The following is a 7,952-nucleotide window of genomic DNA, read 5'->3' as shown; positions in this document are numbered from 1 at the left end:
GGGCACTCCGGCCCGTAGAAACACAGGATCCGACCACGGGGAGAAGGTTCGCCGGCAGTGCGGGGTCACTTTGACCCGGAACGTGCCGCTGTGCCACGCCCACCTCGGGACTCGATCGTGAAGCCAGCGCTGAAGCGGTCTCATATGTAACAGGCCGAGCGGCGTTACTGCGGCTGCGGCTGCCATATGCCCCAGGAGCCTCTGAAATTGTTTCAGTGGAACCGCTGTCCTGCCTCGAAAAGACCTGAGGCAGGTGAGCACTGACTGGACGCGTTCCTCTGTGAGTCCAGCTCCATACCGAGATAAGAGATCCTCTGCACGGGGCAGAGTTTGCTTTTGTCCCGGTTGACCTGAAGCCCCAACCGGTGCCGAAGCACCATGTCCCTGTGATCGCACAAAACATCTCGCGAGTGAGCTAAAATGAGCCAGTCGTCAAGGTAGTTGAGGATGCGAACGCCTTGTTCTCTCATGGGAACAATGGCCGCCTCCGCGACTTTCGTGAAGACGCGGGGTGACAGGGCCAGCCCGAAGGGTAGGACTTTGTACTGATACGCCCGACCCTCGAAAGCAAACCGAAGAAACGGTATGTGTCGAGGAAGAATCGAGACGTGAAAGTATGCGTCCTTCAGGTCGATCGCTGCAAACCAATCCTGGGGACGGATGCATTCGAAAATGCGCTTCTGCGTAAGCATTTTGAACGGGAGTTTGTGCAGGGCCCGATTCAAAATACGCAGGTCCAGGATTGGCAGTAACCCACCGCCTTTCTTGGGTACAATGAAGTAAGGGCTGTAAAACCCAGACCTCATCTCGGCAGGAGGGACCGGCTCGATCGGGTCCTTCGCCAGCAGGACATCGATCTCTTTCCTCAAGACAGGGGCATCCAGTGACCGCACACGGGTGAAGTGGATGCCCCTGAACCTGGGAGGCCGGCGTGCAAACTAAATTGCATAGCCGAACCGGACGGTGCGGATGAGCCATCGGGACGGACCCGGAAGCGCTCTAGCCAGGCTTCCAGATAGCATCGCAATGAACCCACCCGAACCACCGGTGTACCCGAGGAGGGGCAGCGAGGTGGAAGACAGGGACCCGGCTCTGGTGGCGTTGTAGCGACCGAGAGCGGGGGTCTGGGTGCGCCTGACACCAACCTGCTTCCACCGAGGGGCAGACGGCAGAGAAGGCTCGTGGGCGTTCTGCTGCGGACTGCCCGGTGGCGAGGGGAGGGGGAGAGACGAGGAACGAGGCCCTGACTCCTCGTATGCTGGTCTCTGCGCCTCCGGGCCCAGCTGCAGACCGGAGCGACGCAGCCGAGGCTGCGTCACTGCTATCTGCAAGCTGGGGAGAGGGAAACGGGAGTGGTGCAGCTTGGGGGCGGCACGCACTGCCATTCTGACCCTCTCGGACGGAGGAAACTGGTCTTATTATACTGCCAGTCTCGACCGTGAGGGGAACGAGGGACGAGGCCCGGGGGCATCGAGTCCTGGTTTCCCCTCACCCAGCGAGAGACGAGAGTGACAAGGCCGTAGCCCTCACTGCCATCTGAGCGCTGGGGCCCGTGAACGACTCAGAGGAAGTGGACTGCTCAAACTTTGGGTACCGCTGATACAGCGGCGGAACAGAAAGAAAAATTCTCCACCCGTCCCTCCCCCGGGGGAAGGAGTGGTGATGACACGCACTCCCAGAGAGCAGATCGTCACACACTCTGGGTCGCTCATCTCAGGGTTGCTTCCCTTCGCTGGGGGAAACAAACTCTGAGCGGGCTGGTTTTGAGGCGCTTCTGGACCACCAGTGTGGACATCGTCTAACCGAGGGCCAGCGCTGTGACTAATCACGGTCAGTCACTAAGCACAGCTCAACCCCGAGTTAGAACTACGCACGTGCAGTGGTAGTGAGAGAGGAAAAACTTCTGCAGATTTAGGCATGTTTGGCTTGCCATATTGGCACCAAAAAATGCTTGCATGCTGCCAAAATTCTTCACACACATCCAGGCACTTTAGAACAGCCCAGGAAAGTGTGGCTGTTAAGTCTGAATCTTCAGCATGAGAACACACCATTATAGTAGGATCTCAGCATCATTTCAGAGTATAACAGCCCTCTCTCCGATGTAGCGATCGACATCTGTCCTCCCTGGGGCCACGAATGAAATGCTTGGTCCCTCATGAGAAGGACCAGATTCTCATCCGAAAGCTTCGACGGCACACGGCACGCTGAGCGGCTCAACCTTTACGAGAAAGGGGAGACGAACAACGTGCCGACGTGGTCATGCACTCCTGAGAGAACATGAACCACCCACGAACGCAGTCTCAACGCACTGATTAGGCATGTGAAACCGTGATCGTGGCCGTCAACCAGGCATGCAAGATAGTGAACGTGGCCATCGCTTCGATGACACACGGCACGCTGGGCGCTCAAGCCTTCAGGCAGGGCGAACAACGTGCCGACGTGGTCATGCTCTCATAAGAAAGCATAAACCACCCACGAACACAGTCTCAGCATGTTTGCGATGCGCTAGAGGAGTGAGTGGTTCGTGCTCACTGAAACCCTCAGATCACCAATGTTATTCACCAAAGTAGCCCTCCTCTGGTGCACCAAAAGAGAAACTAGATCGGGAAATAAGCAAAGGGACTCACCTCATAGAGGCACGCGAGTCTTGATCTTGACCGCGCATCTTGAGCGCCGAATGACGCGCGCTGGGTTGCCGTGACAACCCGCGCTGTCAGCCGGCGCTCGACGGCACACGGCACACTGAGCGGCTCAAGCCTTTACGAGAAAGGGGAGACGAACAACGTGCCGACGTGGTCATGCACTCCTGAGAGAACATGAACCACCCACGAACGTAGTCTCACACACTGATTAGGCATGTGAAACAATGAACGTGGCCGTCAAATAAGGACAGGAAACGATCGCATCCAGAAACACACGAGTGAAACATCATCCTGAAAAGGACGCGATCTTCACTCGTGTTGCTCTTTCAGGAAGAAAGTACTCTCTCTATCGTGCTGAAGCACACAGGGACCCAACGCGGCAACACAGCGGGGAAACTGCAAGCCCGCTGTGCGCACTCAACCGTTTACCAGCTGTGAAAACAGCTTTTGAATCAACAGCATATAGACGCAGCCGGCAGACAGGAAACCGCGCGGTCGCTGAAACGCCATCTCACCAACACAGAGAGATCCCCTCCCGAAACAGCAGACTCGTAGCCGTAAGAAAAATACAATCTTAAAGCTCACTCACTCAGAGAGGACACAATCGGTCGGCTCCGAAGCTAAAAGCATTGCGCAATGTTTACTTCCGCCTTTTATACCCGCGCTGGTAGGCGGGTCGCGGAATGCAAATCTTGCATGCCAATTTTCATTGGTTCGTTTTAATTCACTCGAAGGCAATTGGTCTCCCTAGCGTGATCCCAATTCGTCAGGGAACTCCCCCGACGTCACGTCGGAGTTCCCAGGACGAAAGGGAACACCAGTTTATTAATAAACAATTAAAAGTCACCTTGCTATTTTTTACACATTCATAATCATTACTTTTGCCAGTTCTTTGTGGCAAGCTTTATGCGTGAACTCGAGTGCCGCAATATAAACCTGAGTGCGGCAATATAACGCTCATTATCCTGTATAGCTTATTTAAGTAATTAAATCAATATAAAGGGGCGATTTGTCCACTAATGGCTTAAATGAACTACTAGTCGACTAGAAAAAAACTTTAGTCGGAGACACCCCTTATTCCACATATTCTCGAACCAGCAGGCCATTCTGTGTTGAGTGAGCGACACGGAGCGGAATGAGCGAGCGGAGGAATATTCAGCGCTCTCCGCTCACATGCTCTGATCGGAACAAAGGAATATTAAAATAATTAATCATTAGTTTATATCTTATACACTGCCCATCATTTTAATCCCATATTAAACACAGTATGTTATGTCTATTTTAATATGTGTAATATAGATATGTAGCCCCTTCATCTCGCAAGAGATGAGAACTCAAAAGGGCCACAACCACAGTGTGTTTTGTTGCAAAGATAAAGTTTATTGCACAATATTCACAAGGATCACATGGGTTAATCAGAACTGGCAAAGAGAGAAAACAAACAAAATTATAACCGTTACAGACAACAGGGTTCCCGATCCCATCCAATGGAAATTGCTCTGAAATTGTGTGCACACTCACAAGTTCACCAAACACAAATTCACTCCAACCTCCACAATTGTAAAGTAAATCAAACCACTACAATCTATTCCCCAAACCTTAACAGAGTAAACCATATATAAGAAAATGGGAACACCACCGAAGGTCCGAAACAAACAAAACAAAAAACACAACAAAACAAATTCACAAATTAAATCAATCAATTTGCCACTTCCATACACAAGACTCAATTCAACATTAAAGTGATCTCTTCAGACACCCATTAAGCCACCAATGCTTTCAATAAAGTAAACGACAATCATGCATCATCTGTAAATAAAATAAAGAAAGAATACAAATTGATGATTGCCCTATAAAATATTTACGAAAATTAAAAACCTTAAAACCATTAAACATAACACACAAATTACAATTATAAAATGAAACTTAAAACCAAATTCAATTAAGATCAGTACCTGTATTCTCAAATATATCTGCTTAATTCTCTGAGGCACCAATCAACACCATTCCCATCAGAATACTAAAACAGAAAACAAATACAAACATGTTAAAACTAGACAAACTCACTCTAGTCATCATAAATCAAAACCCTTACCTTCCCAATTCAGTTATATGCTGCTCATTAATCAACTTAGTTCCCTTTCGAAGGGAACTCAACAATACGTCATCGAAGCTATGGGGAACACGTCAGGCGTGACAGGTGTCTGAAATCAAGTATCAACTCACAGCAATCATGTTGACCGGCGACAGCCCGTGCTTCATCAGCGCGAATGATGAGCACGCAACCTGGACGTATAAAAAGGGCGCCTTGAGACCGTGACAACATCCTTTTCGTCTTCAGGGACTGGTTGTCTGTTTTTAAGCAGTCAACAAAAATGAAGCGTGCAGAGAAGGGGAGAAATAGTTTCCGCAAGTGTGCCGACCCCCGCCCCAGATATTTTGACACCGGAGGATTCACATGGTCTGTGCGTTTTCTGCCTGGGAGAAGAGCACGTGCGGGAAGTTCTCGAGGGAGCTTCCTGCGCAAACTGTTAGCGATTTTCTCTGAAAACGCTCCGTTCTCGTCTGTCCCACTTCTCGAGGGAAGTGGGCGCGGCATCTGAACCCCGCGGTGTTGGTCCCGCTCGGGCTGAGGCTCAGTGGCGCGTGAGCTCGTGGGGCTCTCAGATGGAGCTGGCAGATCGTCTGAAGAGGGGCGTTAACCTCGCGGATGATCTGCCAGCTGACGAGGGTGAGTTACAGGTCGATGTTGAAGAGGTTCTTTCTCTTTCTGATGGATCTGTAACTGGTTCTCTTCGGGCCGGGCAGGAGTTGGCTGCTGATGATGTCAGTCTGGTTGAGACTGAATCATCTCAGCCCTCCTGCCCAGTGTACGCTGAGTTGGTGGATGTTATGGGGCGCGCCACCAACAGATTGCAGCTACAGTGGAGGCGCGTCCGGGAGGAACCTACTCGTGGTATTTTGGACGATCGGTTCCTCCCTTCCCATAAGCCACCAGCCCGGACGAGCCTTCCATTCCTTCCTGATCTCCACTCTGAGATCGAGAAGGCATGGAAGAACCCGTTCTCTGCGCGTCTTCATCTGCATCAGCGGAATAATTTCGATGCTGTGGATGAGACCGCGGAGCACGGGTATGTGTCGATGCCGCCAGTGGACGAGACGTTGTTGGTCTTGGTCACTAGGAGCTCCGTCCATGCCATCCAAGCCGCTTAAGACTACATCACGCTTGAATGTCAGAGCGTACACAGCAGCAGGTCAGGCAGGAGCGGTTCTGCACACCCTCACGGTTCTTTAGGCCTACCAGGCCGACCTGCTGCGGGACCTCGATCAGGGGGCCGGTCTGTCCCCTGACGCGGTCGCAGAGTTGCGCCGCACCAAGGATTTGTCTCTCCGGGCCACCAAACAGTCTGCTGCCTCCATCGGTGTTCGATGGCGGCTATGGTGGCCACGGAGAGGCATCTGTGGCTCAACCAGGCTGACATCGGGGAGAAAGAAAAAACCTTTCTCCTCGATTCGCCGGTTTCGCCTTCCGAGCTTTTCGGACCTTCCGTCTAGACGGTGGTCGACAAGTTCAGGGAGGCGAGGGCGCGCTCTGCGGCGTTTAAGAGCTGCATACCGCGGAGGTCCTCGGCCCAGCCCAGGCAGGCGGGAGGGCGTGGTCCGTCGTGGTCTGAGGATAACAGACGGACCCAGAAGGCCAGTGTCGCTTCCCGCGCACCCCCTCCTCCTAGCAGAGGAAGCAGGGCGCGCAGGAGGCCTAACTCCCGCGGGAGGCGGGAGTTCTTCTCTCCTAACCACCATCGCTCCCAGGCTCCTCCTACATCAGGCCTGGGGCGGGGCCCAGGATGAGTTGATGAATTCTCTGATGGCCCGCTTCAGCTTGGTTGATAGGAGAGCCTTACCTTTACTTGTGAAACAGTAAAAAAAGAAAAAAAAAGTTGGGGTTACTGAGTTTCTGACTCCCGGTGTGCCTCATTCCGCATGCTGCAGGTTTTTATGCTGAGTGAAAATGTTCTTTTGCGCAAACAACATTTTTCTCGTCTTTTTCAGAACTCGCCTTTTGTACAGAGCCGGGGACATGTTTGGTAAGCAAGGTTGTGAGTCGAGCTCCCACATACTGTGGTCGCCAGGTTACAGGCCTCGCCAGGCCTTTCGGGTTATGAGCTTCCACATGTCAGGTTACAGGCCTTACCCGGCCTTCCTGAATGTGAGCTCCCACATACTGTGGTTGTCAGGTTGCAGGGCTCACCTGGCCTCCCTGATTGTGAGCTCCCACATACTGTGGTTGTCAGGTTGCTGGCCTCACCCGGCCTCCCTGAACGTGAGCTCCCACACACTGTGTTTGTCAGGTTGTAGGTCTCACCCGGCCTCCCTGAGAATGAGCTCCCACATTCTGTGGTCGCCAGGTTACAGGCCTCATCCAGCCTTCCTGGTTATGAGCTTCCACACACTGTGGTCGCCAGGTTACAGGCCTCAGCCGGCCTTCCTGGTTATGAGCTCCCACATATTGTGGTTGCCAGGTAACAGGCCTCACCGGCCTTCCTGGTGATGGGGTTCTACATGTCAGGTTGCAGGCCTCTCCCGGCCTCCCTGAATGTGAGCTCCCACATACTGTTGTCGCCAGGTTACAGGCCTCATCCAGCCTTCCTGGTTATGAGCTCCCACACACTGTGGTCGCCAGGTTACAGGCCTCAGCCGGCCTTCCTGGTTATGAGCTCCCACATATTGTGGTTGCCAGGTAACAGGCCTCACCGGCCTTCCTGGTGATGGGCTTCTACATGTCAGGTTGCAGGCCTCTCCCGGCCTCCCTGAATGTGAGCTCCCACATACTGTTGTCGCCAGGTTACAGGCCTCACCCGGCCTTCCTGAGTGTGAGCTCCCACATACTGTGGTTACCAGGTTACGGGCCTCACCGGCCTTCCTGGTGATGGGCTTCTACATGTCAGGTCACAGGCCTCACACGGCCTCCCTGAATGTGAGCTCCCAGATACTGTGGCCCGGCACATTCTGTGGCAGGTGACAGGCCCCAGGCGGCCTTCCTGGTTATGGGCTCCCACATACTGTGGTCACCAGGTTACAGGCCTCATCCGGCCTTCCTGGTTATGAGCTCCCACGCACTGTGGATGAGCTCCCACCTACTGTGCTCGCCAGATTACAGGCCTCACCTGGCCTTCCTGAATATGGGCTCCCACATACTGTGGTCACCAGGTTACAGGCGTCAATCGGCCTTCCTGAATATGAGCTCCCACATACTGTGGTCGCCAGGTTACAGGCCTCACCGGCCTTCCTGAGTACGACCTACTGTGGTCG

The 7,952-nt window shown here is 53.0% G+C and overlaps 1 long non-coding RNA gene across 1 annotated transcript; it reads right to left on the bottom strand.

The window, feature by feature from the left end:
• Positions 1 to 4,320: 4,320 nt before the first annotated feature.
• Positions 4,321 to 4,779, bottom strand: LOC143723407 (uncharacterized). Its single transcript, XR_013197099.1, has 3 exons — positions 4,738 to 4,779; positions 4,598 to 4,662; positions 4,321 to 4,451 (listed from the first exon to the last, which is right to left on the bottom strand). It is a non-coding gene; the product is annotated as an uncharacterized LOC143723407 (long non-coding RNA).
• Between the last annotated feature and the right edge of the window lie 3,173 nt (positions 4,780 to 7,952).

This window comes from Siphateles boraxobius, unplaced genomic scaffold (assembly GCF_051911475.1).
Source record: "Siphateles boraxobius isolate OS27281-9 unplaced genomic scaffold, OSU_SipBor_1 7, whole genome shotgun sequence".
Lineage (NCBI taxonomy): Eukaryota > Metazoa > Chordata > Actinopteri > Cypriniformes > Leuciscidae > Siphateles > Siphateles boraxobius.
This window is presented reverse-complemented; position numbering and strand designations above follow the sequence as displayed.